This window comes from Balaenoptera physalus, assembly GCF_965194825.1.
Source record: "Balaenoptera physalus genome assembly, chromosome: 8".
Classification (NCBI taxonomy): Eukaryota; Metazoa; Chordata; class Mammalia; order Artiodactyla; family Balaenopteridae; genus Balaenoptera; species Balaenoptera physalus.
The window spans coordinates 102,482,657-102,496,518 of record NC_138887.1 but is presented as its reverse complement, the minus strand read 5'-3'; the positions used below and the strand labels follow the sequence as shown (position 1 = coordinate 102,496,518).

The window sequence follows — 13,862 nt, the reverse complement described above, 5'->3', positions numbered from 1 at the left end:
TTAATTCTTCTGAAGAGGAACAGAGGAGTTTGCCCTTTGCCATATGTATATCTTTGTTACTACCTAACTAGCAGTTTTGAACAAAGACTTCATTAGCTTTGTGAATCAATAATCTGTTTAGTCATTTCATGTCAACTGCAGAGTATTTTGAAGATACATATTTTTCGTAATAGAAGATCATTTGAGATCCTAAAAAACAAATATTTCCAACAACAGATTTGCTTTAAAAAGATTTTTAAAGAGATCATCTGTATAAGAAACCATGCCTTATAATAGCTGCGTTTGCTTGTGTGTGGGGAGCATGATGGTGGCCTGATAGCCTAGGCTCCTTCTGTGTCCGAGGTCCCAGCCCTTTGATTGAGGAAGGGGCCCGTGTGGTTGAGGGACGGCTGCAGTGGCATCCAGAGGATATGACTGGAAATGCCCTCCTTCGGACTGTATTTCGTTGTTGTCTCTGGACAGCACCGGTTGTTTGAAAGCACTGAATTGCATTTGTATAAATATACATAGTACTTGGTAAAACATCTTTTTGGATCATTGTGCTCTTTCAGAGTTGAGATACAAGCTCTGGAAAGATGACTCATCAGGAACATGTCAGGTCCTGGACATTCCTGGTAAACAGTGTAGTGTATTTTGGATCATGGCTTCTTCTGTGTTACTGTTCATGCATTGGAATCCTCCTGATCCTCGATGTGGAGACTAGGAGCAGGCACAAGTAAACATGTCTTCTCTGGGCAAACTTTCTGTCCAGAACTGAACAAAAGAAAACAAACGGGCTTCCCTGATGGCGCAGTGGTTGAGAATCTGCCTGCCAATGCAGGGGACGCGGGTTCGAGCCCTGGTCTGGGAAGATCCCACATGCCGCGGAGCAGCTGGGCCCGTGAGCCACAACTACTGAGCCTGCGCGTCTGGAGCCTGTGCTCCGCAACAAGAGAGGCCTCGACAGTGAGAGGCCTGCGCACCGCGATGAAGAGTGGCCCCCGATGAAGAGTGGCCCCTGCTCGCTGCAACTAGAGAAAGCCCTCGCACAGAAACGAAGACCCAACACAGCCAAAAATAAATAAATAAATAATTTTAAAAAAAGAAAGAAAACAAACAAGAACACTTAAAGGTGTCTGCAGTCTGTCTAAAGGCTTGTGGATGCCGGCACCATGGCACAAGGCATTTTGGGCCATTCCTCTCCTTGTTTATCTCCTTTCTTTCTGTCTTCCCATGTTCTTTACTCTCTTGATTTCCCTCCTTTTTTTTTTTTTTCCTTCTTGGGTTCTTTTCTGTTTCTTTTGTTCTTCCTTTCCCTTTTGTCTTTCCCATTCACCGTATGAATAGCCAGTAACAGCTGACAGTTCCCACAGGCACTTTTTTAGCCTGACTAAATGGCAGCCCAGAGCCAAAGACAGGTTTTACTATGACAAGATGCTGGTGCAGACTCTTTCTAAAGATTTGAGTATGTTTATACAGCGGATGCCATGCTGAATGGAAAATATATGTGAAATGTATGACTTCCCAAACTCTTTAGGATATTTAAATAAGCATTCAAACAGGTTTTAGATTGAAGTTTAAATTTTGTGCTAAAGGACATCCTGCCAAAATTCAGGTGATAATAATCATATAGATAATGAATTTCAGGAGTCTGTATTTTTGAAATTTTTGGTAAACAAAGATGTGGTTCGGGTTACAATAATGTTTTTAAATTGCTTAAGCTGTAACTAAGTTTGGTATAAAAAATGTGACTGCATCAAATTTGTGTTAAATACACAACTATTACTTATGCCACTGTCAAGGATCAGAGTATATTCTAGCTCTGCGGGGGCTTGAGAGCTAATTTAATTTAGTCTTCTTATTCTGTAGATGAGACAGTTTAATTAATTTTACACACCTGGTTAGTGGCATAGCTGACCACAGTTAGGCCTTCCACTTCCCTATCCACTCTGCTTTTTTTGGACAGAAAGTTAAATTTATGAAATTTAGAGGTAAAATGGACAGAGAAGCCTGGGAAGAGTATATGAGTTCTAAACCTAGCTTGACTTTCATTTGCTAGTGATGGGGTGTTGGACTGGGTGTTTAAGCTCTCTGGATCTCATTTTTGGAGGGTTGAACTTAAAGATCTCTTCCAGGTCTGTGACTTGTACTCAGGTGAGAAAAACGAAATAGATTTAGAATCTTCCTATTTTACATTTGTAAAATTTCAGTTTGTGCAATTTCAATTTGAGTCTTATTTCAAGAAGAAGCGCTCCTATTTTTTAGTAGGTGTCATTTGTATATTTTCCTATTATCAGCTTTTCCAAAGTGCATTGTTGTTAGACACAGGTTGTTGTCTTAGTCAACATGATAGCTGCCTCTGGCATCACCTTGATTAACTGAAGTAAATACACATTCAGAGGCTGGTCTCCCTTAGTTTCAAACTGGTGGGAGAGTACCATGCAGGAATATTCCATAGGTGACTGAGAGGTGCTTTTTTTTTTTTTCTCCAAATCGTTGACAGTTTATTACAGCGTTAGAGAGTAATGCCAAATAAATAAAATGTAAGAGAATTGGCTATTCTAACTTCTAGAATTGCTTTATTTGGGATTGTGGAACAGGTTTTTCCATTCTCAGTAGGATAATCTGTCCTTGTGTTAGGGCGTAGACAGTTGTGGCAATCTGAAAGGACAGGAAAGATGAGATGAGTTTTCATAACATATTGGAGAAAAAACTGAGGAGACTGGAGAAGCTTTTCTAAGAAGACTGAGCTTTGAGACCTTTCCCTCATTGCTTAGCGGTGGTTCCCTTGCCCCTCTTTGTTTGGAGAAACCTGTTCTTTCAATAAACACTTTTTGAGCTGGGTGCTGTGGGAATTACAAAAGGATTATTCATCCAGAGCTTCATCCTCTAGGTATTTACTCTCTCGCTGGGTTCCCAGTGCTTAGGCCGAGAAAAGATGCAGTAAATGTCTGAGTGCCCCAAAGAGTGGCTAGACAAGGAGAGAGAAGGGAGAAGGACTCAAGCAGTAGGGGAAGACCCCAAGGAGCCGTGACATTTGAGCAGTTTGAGTTAAGAATAGCTAAAGAACTTGTTTTAATTTTCTTTTGGAAGAGAGTACGAGGGATGAGATTGGGTTAGGTTAGGACATAGGCCTGGGAGTTGGGAAATGACAATTTTATGTTTTAAGGTAGCAAATGAGGGGACCCTATGGGAGTACCAGAGCCTTTTTACTCCCTTTTTATTTTGAAGATGTCAAACCTTTAGGAAAACAGTACTGTGAACACCTATTTACTCTTCTTCTAGATTAATCAGTTGTTAACATTTTGCCACATTTGCCTCATGTTCTGTGTATGTATGTTTTTGAATCAAATGTGGTATATACATTTGTATTATTTTGCTTAACGACTTGAATATAAGTTGCAGATACTATGACATTTCACCTCTAAATACCTGCTAAAGAGGACATTCTTCTGTATAACTACAATACAATTATCACACCCAACAAGTTTTGCATTGATATAACAACATGGTCTAGTATATAGAAAATATTTACATTCGGGGGTGGAATGTGTATTTATTTATTTATTTAAAATCAGGTGGGTTTGTCAGGCACAATGCATATTTAATGAATTTGTGGAACAAGAGAATAGGGCCACAGAAACTGGTTTCTGCATATTTTAAAATTCCTGTATAGCCATTAAGATAGAAGGAGGAAGCTCATTGTATTCTGATATGCTAGATCCTTGAAGATACCATCTTAGATAAGAACAAGGCCTAGGGGCTTCCCTGGTGGCGCAGTGGTTGAGGATCTGCCTGCCAATGCAGGGAACACGGGTTCGAGCCCTGGTCTGGGAAGATCCCACATGCCGCGGAGCAACTAGGCCCGTGAGCCACAACTACTGAGCCTGCGCGTCTGGAGCTTCTGCTCCGCGACAAGAGAGGCCGCGACAGTGAGAGGCCCGTGCACCGCGATGAAGAGTGGCCCCTGCTCGCCGCAACTAGAGAAAGCCCGCGCACAGAAACGAAGACCCAACACAGCCAAAAATAAATAAATAAATAAATTAATTAATTAAAAAAAAAAAAGCCTTAAAAAAAAAAAAACAAGGCATAGAAGAGCGTAAAGAATTTATAAACAGCTGTGAATGGATGGGTGGATGGATGGATAGAACATCTCTGGAAGGATAAAAAATGAACTATAACATTTCATGCCTTTAGGAGAAGGAAGTAGGTAGCTGGAGGACAGGGAGACTTTTCCCTGAATACTCTTTTTTACCTTTTGAACTTTGAACATATTATTTATTCCAAAATAAATAGTAAGTAAGCATAGACTTACATTGGCACTGTTATTAACCTTGTAGGGTGTAGGACAATACTTCTCTTTATGTCTTAAAGAAATTTGGAGAATGAGACTTGATGGAGGAAATTTTTTATCTTTTAAATTTTGAAGTATGATGTTTGTGTCACTTAATGGAAAAAGATGTTCTTGGTGTAAGAATATATTTTTTTCAGGAACTGCTGGTGTGGAGAGGAGGGACTTGGTGGGGGGTCTGGTATCCAGAAAGTCTGGGAATTCCATAGAGGAAGCACAAAGGAAGATGTAGAAGGAGTTTGTTTATTCCTCTTGAATAATTTTTTCCTCCTCTAAGAATGGGAAACAAGAAGAGAATTTTGTAGTTTGTTTCAGTAGAAAAGTACAGAAGATGGCAAAGGGGACACAGAGTTTACATTTCGTATATATTCATGCTGCCTTTGATGATGAAAGAAGATAAGTACATTAAAAAAGCTGCTAAGAGAAAATGAACATTTAGGAATAAGGGCTGGCTATTTTCTTTATTTTTAAAAGAGATTCTTGGGTTTTACTGAAGATTATATGAAGATTAAAAGAAAGCCGTACTGAATAAGTACTAGAAATCTATGTTATTAGTAAATTATTTCCATTTGATAGTAATTTGATTATTTCGTGTGATCGTTTTGATGTAATTATATGGTGAATTTGATATTTATGCTTAAAAATTACTCTTTCGAAGCGTTTTGAAATATGTTGCATGAAAGTTTACATTTAATTTGAGTTAACTCAGCCACAATTTTTTTTCTGTTTTTTGAATGATTAACACAAAGTTATCGACTGGTACTCAGTGCTGTTTCTCTTGAAGGCCAGTGTTTATTAATCAGTGAGTGTTGAATTGCTCTCAGTGTCCATTATGCATCCTGTGGTTAATGGAGACAGATGGTCCACCCTTGATAGATGCTTCTGGAAAGTTAACATGTCAACAGTGGTAGTTACATTCCTGTCAGGGAGGGAAGCTGCTGACTGCTCAGGCAGGCCTTCAAGAGGAGGGAAACTCTGCATGGTTTGTTTGGGTGTCTAGGGTGTGACCTTGCAGGTGAAGAATTTTGATTTTTATCAATTCATTCAGAGTCGATGAGGACTGTGAGACTGAACGATGTGATAAGTAAGCTAAGCAAGCTTACAAGCTTCCGGGAGATTGGATATCCCAGTGAGGTAACTTGCCAAGGGAGGTGTACTGTGGTCAGTTGTAGACTGGTCGAAAGGATAAAATTTGGATCATAACTTTACTTGGGAAACAGAAATAAGATGGGGAAGAATGGGATCTTTTCAACTGATATTTTCATCAAGTCATGAGAATTTGATAGAGGACTTTTTTTCGCTCCAGGGGCTGTTCTACCTTAAAAACTGGGCCTTAAAGTCAGAGCATCTTTACTGTGTGGTGCTGGCTAAAAACGAATTCTTCTCTGGTGTTCTTTGTAATTAGTTACCAAAAGCCCCATTACCCTGTGGCAGATAATGTTACAATACAAAGGAGAGATAATAGTAATGATACTAATGAGGGCTTACCATGTGTTGGGCACTTTGCTCAAATGTGTTGTTTTTTTTTCCTATTATTCCATTAATTGCACAACAGCCCTAGGAAATAGATAGTATCATCATTCCCACTTTATAGAAAATCAAAGCTTAGGAAAGCTCAGGGCTTGGAGCCCAAGTTCAGAGCCAGGTAGTCTGACTCTAGAGAAGGTTATGATCTTAGCCACATGTGATAGAATTTCTTTTGCACGTTTCAGCTTCTTTCCAGTTGTGTTTTCCTTAGGATATAGCATGGCCATTTTGAGACTCCTTATCTCTCAAGTGAACACTTAGGAAATACAGTTATTGTTAAAATATTTAAGCAGTAACTGTTAGCGTAGTTTCTTTTTGAAGATTGCTGGTCTTTATTTTATGGTAATTCTGAGTAGTAGTTTCATTTAGAGGATGAACCATTAAAAATGAAGAAGGTTGGAAAAAACCCAAGGGTAATGCAAAGAAAAACTATTTTTACTTAGATTCATTTACTGTTAACATTTCCCGCATTTACTTTATCATTTGTGCATATTTTCTTGCTGTGTATTTATTTATGTATATGTGTGTATGTGTATATATTTTTTTCTGAATGATTTGAGAATGTTACATATATCATGGCCCTTTACCCATATTTTAGTGTTTATTTCCTAAGAACAGGAATTTTCACTTACACAACAGTAACTATTTTATAAATTTGTGTTGTTAAAATATTTTCATCTGATCTGCTATCCATATCACAGTTTTGTCAGTTGACCTAATACTGTCCTTTATAACATTTTTTCCCCTGTGGTATAAGATCCAGTCTAGGGTTATATATTACATTTACTTGTCGTATCTGTTTACTATCCTTTCTTCTAGACTATTTCTACAGTTTGTCTTTTATCAGATCGACATTTTTTGAAGAATATAGTGCCTTTTTTTGGGAAATAGTAGAAAATTCCTCCTTTTGTGTTTGTCTGAAGTTTCCTCGTCGTTAGATGCAGGTTATGCATTCTCAGCCAAATTTTCCTTTTCTTTCTCCTTATTTATTAAGTTTATACTTTTTCAAAATCAGGAAATTACCACTGATACAATAATATTATCTAAGTATAGATCTTAGTCAGATTCCATCAGTTATTCCCCAAATGTCTTTATAGGAAGAAAATCCTGGGCCATACATTGCATCTGGTCGCCTTTCATCTGGAACAGTTTCTCAGTCTTTTTTTGTGTTTCATGGCATTGACAGTTTTGAAGAGTGCTAGCCAATTATTATTAGCATATCCTTCAATTTTGGTTTGTTTGAAGTTTCATCATGTTTATATTCAGGTTTTGCATTTTTGGCAGAAATGCTGCACAGGGGACGTTGTGTTCTTCTCAGTTCATCATATTCAGAGGCACACAATGTCTGTTTGTCCCACTTCTGGGCATGTTGACTTTGATCCTTTGGTTAAGGCCCAGCCTGCCAGGTTTGACGAGTGTTACTCTTTCCCCCTTTTCAGACGATAACTATCTTGTGGAATGATGTTTTTCATTAATAACCTGTTACTCCTCAGATTTTTACTTGTAGGCTTTAGAATCCATGCATGATTCTTGCCCGACTCAATTAGCCTTATAATGGTTGCCCAATCGGATTTAAAATTTCATCATTCCCTCTTCATTTATTCATTGACTTTCTTCCACAAAGAGTGTTCCCTTATCTCTCATTTATTTATTTTTTTAAAATATCAGTTTAGACTCATGAATTCTTCCTTTATCTTATGATCCTTACTTATTTTGAAGCTCAAATTGTCCCAGCTTTGGCCAGTGGGAGCCTCTTCAAGCTGGCTCCTATGTCCTTTCGGCATACCCCCACCGTGCTTTGACACATCCTTACTTTCTGACACAGAATGATCCTCCTTGTCTATTTTCTCTGCCTCAGCCCTGGAAGCGGCCATTTCTCCAAGGAGCTCTGCATGAGAGTGCCTAGTTCTCCATATCCTGGCCAAGGGTGACTTTTCACACTGTTTAATTTTTGCCAATCTGATAGGTCAGAAATAACATGTCAGTGTAGTTTTAATTTGTATTTCTTTTATAAGTGAAATTTAGTATCTTTTCATATGTTCATATACATGTGTGTATCTGTAATGTGTATACATGTATATGTGTCTGTATATGTATGTGTGTGTATATTCATGTCCTTTGCCTATTTTTCTGCTAAGTTACTAGTTTTTTATTTCCTCAATTTTAAGTGTTCTTTATTTATTGTGGATATCTGTGATATGATGCAAATATTTTCTCCTATTTTATCTATTGTCTTTGGTTAATGATTTTTTTGCCATGCAGAAAAAAATTGTTAAACATTTTTATGTAATCAAATTATCAGTCTTTTATTCTTCCTGATTTTGAGTCATAGTTAGCACGCCCTTCCTTATATCAAGGTTGGAGAAGAATTCACCATTTCCCCACCTCTGGTACTTGTATGACTTCATTGTTTTACATTTAGATCCCTCATTCATTTGGAGCCTATTCTTGTGTATGGTATGAAGAATGGATCTAATTTTATGTTTTTCCAAATGGCTAATCAACTGCTTTAACCATTTATTAAAAAGTCAGTTTTTGCCCCAGTGATTTTTAGACGCCCCCTTTATCATACACAGTACTAAAGTTCTATCTGTACTTCAGCCTGTTTTTGAACTTTCCATGCTGCTCCACTGCTTTGTCTGTCTACTTGTGGGCTAGTAGCACACTTTTCATGGAGAGGCTTTATAGTATAATTTAATGTCTGGTAGAACTAGTCCTCCCCTCTCCCGTTTGGTGTTTTCCTGGCTGTTCTTGCACATGTATTTTTAATATGCAGTTCAGTATCAGTTTTCCAGCTTCAGTAAAAAGAATTATTGGTATATTTGTGGGGATCGCATTACATTGATAAATTAATATACAACGAACTGACATTTTTATGATGTTGGCTTTTTCTCTTCCAAAATAAGAAATGTCTTTCTATTTGTTAAAGTCTTCATTTGTGTCTTTTTTAGGAATGTTTTAAAGTTTTCCTCAGATGGATTTTATACATTTGTTGTCAAATTTATTCTTAAATATTTTATTTTCTTTGTGAAACTTGAAACTTGCTTTTTTTTCACTTATTGTATCATGGCAATTTGAACAGGTCAGTACATGTAGACATGTTTCATTTTTTGAAATGGATCTATGGTAGTCTATTGTACCCTAATTTAATTTTTTCTCTGTTGATGTATTTTATGTTGCTTTTTGTTGAGTTTTCCCTTTTATAAACAATGCTGTGAAAAATATCTTTGTACTTTTGTTTTTGCTTACTTGTATAATTATATCTGTAAATAGATTCTTGGAAATGGAATTGCTTATTCATAAGCCATGTAGATTTTTTTTGGTAACATATTCTACCAAATTATACTCTCAAACTATTTGACACTTTTTAAAGTTTAAACTTTATTGTATATGCCCTCTTTTAAAAGACATTCAAAACTTTTTTTTTGAAGGAAGGGTCATAAAAGTTAATTCTAAACAAAAAGTATATCTATGTATCTGTTAATATGGGGAATATAAAGATAGCAAAGTCATGATTTCTCCCTTAAATAACTTACAGTTTTGGAAATCAGATATATGTTTATTTATATGCATTAGAAAATAGAAAAATTTCTTTGGTAGGTGGACTTTGAATTGAGCCTAAAAGGAAAGTGTTGAATTTAGATTAGTAGGCAGGGACTTCCCTGGTGGCGCAGTGGTTAAGAATCCGCCTGCCAGTGCAGGGGACACGGGTTTGAGCCCTGGTGCGGGAAGATCCCACATGCTGCAGAGCAGCTAAGCCTGTGCGCCACAACTACTGAGCCTGCGCTCTAGAGCCCGCGAGCCACAACTGCTGAAGCCCACACACCTAGAGCCCATGGTCCATAACAAGAGACGCCACTGCGATAAGAAGTCCGCGCACCCCAACGAAGAGTAGCCGCCTCTCGCCACAACTAGAGAAAGCCCGCATGCAGCAACGAAGACCCAGCGCAGCCAAAAATAAATAAATAAATAAATTTATAGATTAGTAGGCAGAATCAAAGAAGGACGTTTCATGTCAGACTAGCATAGGCTAAAGAAGCAGAATTTTACCATGTCATGTTAAGTCAGTGAAATAACTGGCCTTAGACTGAAGCAGGTGTTTGTATTTAAAGATAAAGTCAGTTACTGGAAGACCTTGGGTGCCCAGAGAGTTTGGATTTGATCCACTCGGCAGCAGAAAGGCCTTCTGAATTAATAATCTATTGCCATGTGACAAATTACCCCCAAATTTAGTGGCTTAGAACACCAACAAGCATTTACGATCTCTTAACAATTTCTGTGGGTCAGGGATTTGGGAGCAGTGAGCTCTCTTGCGACATTCTATTCCTTAGAAGCAAGCCAGTAAGTTCAGCACATATTCAAGGGGAGGGGCATTAGTTTCCACCTTTTAAGGAGAGGTGTGTCAAAGAGTCTGGGAGCATTTTAAAACCACCACACCATCTGTCTTCTGAAGAAGAAGAATGGCAGTATGATTTTGAAAAAGAAGAATACCATGGTATCTAGCAGAAGATTAATCTGGTAGCAGTGACAAAGATGAATTGAAGGAAGGGAGAAATAGGAGGTAGACCCGAGTGCAGTAATCCAGCGGTAGAGTACTGATGGAGTTAGTCGGGGGAGATGAGAGAGGAGAAGCTAGGATGCACACGAGGGGTGCAGCAACATGAGAGAGAGGAAGATGTGAGTAAAAAAAATGCCTGCAGGATGATCAGGCATGTAATAACTGGTAAGAGAAACCAATTTTGAGGAGATAAAGGTGCTCGTCTGGTTTTAGATGTTCAAGGGGAAATTCCTAAGCCGTTGAAACATGAACCAGGGCTCATGTTGAAATGTCTAGCCAAAGAGGGAAACTTCACATTTGTCATCCCAGAAGTGAGGGTTAAATTCTTCAAGGGATGCGTATGCAGGGAGGCCGGCCAGAGCACTGAGGACCAAGCCTCAGGGGGAAACCGTGGTTTGGAGTACAGTTAGCAAGAGGAGCTAGATCTATAGTGTTAGAGAAAGAGCCCGCTGTATTCCTGGCAGGAACAAAAAAGGTGGCGTGATCGAGAGCTTCAGATACCGCAGAATCTGAAGAGAATGATGTTTGAAATGAATGCATTTGCCTGTAAGATTATTAGAGGTGACAGCAGTTTAAGTGGAGTAGAACAATTTTGGAAATTGGATTATAACATTTAATTCGATGATTAACTTTTTTTTAAAAAGCGCCTGAAGTGGGAGGATGAATGGCTGGCGTGCCTTTCATCACTTAGATTTTGAGATCTCACATCCTTCTTGCCTCCTTTTAGCACCACCAAGCCTCCCTGGAAGGGAACTTCTGCTCAGTTCTTGGACTGAGGGATGGAGTAGGATTTTACTTCACTTGTTTTCAGGGACTCTTAACTGTGAGTGAAATCAACTTACTTTATAATTTTTTTACTTCACACACTGTTTTTAACTATTCTTATCTGTGCTCTTCCTCCTCCTTCTTTCCTTTCCCTTTCGCCTGGTTAGTATGACTTCAAGATCAGAACCAAGACAAGGGATCATCTGTTTTCCCTCTTCCTTACCTCCTAACTTTAAGTGCAGTTCTATTATTCATAGGTTTTGTTTACTGAACTTGCAGGGATGATTAGTAAATATGATTAAGATAGCTGCTGACAAATGTAAATACTAAATTGAAAGATGATTTTGTGTTCTTTTATGTTACGTTTCTGTACATGTATTTAATCAGTTTTCAAATTAGTAAAATAATTGTCAATAAGATGGAACAAAAACGTGAAAATATTTTAAAAATTACTTTACGTGAGATAGTATATATCAAGATTTCTATAAGGATTTGAGATCAGATGGACCAAGGAATTATGTAGTAAAACACCGACATAGCCAGAAATGAAATCTGAGTTTTCTCTGCTATATGATGTGATGATTATTATTTCAATTTTTTTTCTGATAAGGCTATTTTTCCTTTAAGAATAACTTTGGGTCTTCTAAAGACTTAAAGAAACGAAACCAGTATATCGATAGTAACTGTGGTTCTAAATTAAAGTGTAGACTTTATGCTATGAAGAAAGTATTGATAAATTCTTTTTAGCACAAAAAGATCTGACTGACATGGTAACGTCATATTTGAATAAATAGGGCAACATTAAATGATGTAGCCTAGTTCTGCATTGCGTATGGAAGGTGAGCACAGAAAGAGCTGAAAGGGTCAGGGAGGGGGGCGAAGGCCAGCAGGAGTGAGGGAAGTCTGAGAAGCTTTGGCGTGGAGAGCACAGATAAGAAGTGACTCTTGAAGCGGCATGAAAACATGGGCTCTAAACATGTCAATACTGCCATGACCGGTCTTACATATACTTTTCATTACATGTATTAAGTTTTTCTTGTGTCAGTGGGTATGAGAGAGAGGGACAGACAAAAAGGGAGTGAGAAGGAGTGTCCTAGGAGGTTGACAATTTTGTTGTTTGTTTTCACAATTAAATGTCTGGATATATTTGCAAGGACTGTCTTATGACTTTTACTACTTGTACTTGGGCAGCGGACAAGAAGTTAGTGTGGTTAATTGCTGTATTTTCCTTTTCCTGTCTCCCATCTGCCCTATCCCTTCCTCTTTCCCTAATGTTCTGTGAGACTCACTTTGGGCACCATCAGTCCCAGAAGCTTCATCCAGTGGCCTTTCTCATACCCAGTTCCCCCCACTTGCTGGGTTCATTGTCCTCCTCTGGGCCCCTCTACTCCAGAATGTCCTGGGAGTCACTCTGTCATTGGGCTCCTCCAACATGTTATATAAATGTCTGTTTACGTGTTTGTTTTCCCTGCTAGAGCGTGAACTCCTTACTGGAAGGTGTCAAGTCTTACTCATCTATGTATCCCCATGTCTAAAAAGTGTTAGTGGAATGAACAAATGAATGATTTCCACGCCTTGTAGTAGACACACTCACCATGGTACAGCAGCATGGCAGTGGAGCCGCTGCGCTTTGATGGTCAGGAGATCCGGTGACTAGGGAGACAGATCACGTGAGCCATAGAGAATCTGGGGTGGACTGAAAAACGAGTGGGGTGGAGTTCCTGATCTTGAGGTGCTCCACCAAGTAGGTTTCAGCGATGGCTTGGGAGCAAGAGCCAAGGAAATGAGACGCTGTGTGTTAAGTGTTGCAGCAGAGGCCTCCCAGACAGACTGGAAGCCTGTGATCAGTTCGGCCCGGGGAGGCTGGGAAGTGGAAATGTAGCTGCTCACCACGTGCAGAAGGAGGAGGAGCATGCGCCAGCCATAGAGGTCCGAGGATCATATTTTGAGCAGTTGAGAAGGAGCTTGAGGCTCATGGGAGTTGGGGAGTGGGCACGTGGTGGGAAATGAGATTGCAAGGAGCTGTGTTTGTAGTCCTAGTATCTGGTCTTTGCCCTGTTGACTGTGGGGAACCATTGGAGGTTTTAAAATCAGAGGAATGGCACAGATTCACATTTTAGAAAAATGCCCTGGCAGCAGTGTGAAAATTGGACTGGAAGGGAAAAAACTAAAGAGAATAGACTGGTTAGGAGACTGGTGCAGTGAGCAGCGGTCCAGATGAGCGAGATAAAGGGCCTGGATTAGGGCACTGACAGTGGAGATGAGGAGGAGGAGACAGTGTGGAGTATGCTTTGGGAAGTAGAATTTGTGAGGCTTATTGACTGGAGCTCCATATAGCAGTTGTGAGAGAGATGGAAGAATAGCAAATGGCTGTAGATTTTTTTAATCCTCTAGCCATTGGATGAGAGAGTAGAAAGGAAGCTTGGATTTGGTTTTGGACATCTGAGAAGGGGGCATCTAAATGGCAACAACTAGCAGACCGTTGGAAGCGTGACTCCAAAGTTTAGGAGAGAAAGATGTGGAGGGTGGAGTCATACGTGTGTGAATGGGTGAGATTACAAAAGGGGAGCTACCTGAGCAGAATGAGGGCGGGCCAAGCAGAGGACCTCTGGACATTCCAGCACTTAAAGGGCAGGAAAAGCCCATCGAAGGAAAAGCCCATCGATTCAAAAAGGGAAGTAG

The 13,862-nt window shown here is 39.2% G+C and overlaps 1 protein-coding gene across 1 annotated transcript in view; it reads left to right on the top strand.

The window, feature by feature from the left end:
• The window catches only part of LOC309666056 (uncharacterized protein), a 196,187-nt gene that overhangs the window by 12,327 nt on the left and 169,998 nt on the right, over positions 1-13,862 (top strand). Inside the window, exon 3 of the mRNA XM_082473180.1 lies at positions 11,143-11,238. The gene's annotated coding sequence lies outside the window, so the exon portion shown is untranslated. The remainder of the gene's footprint in view (positions 1-11,142; positions 11,239-13,862) is intronic.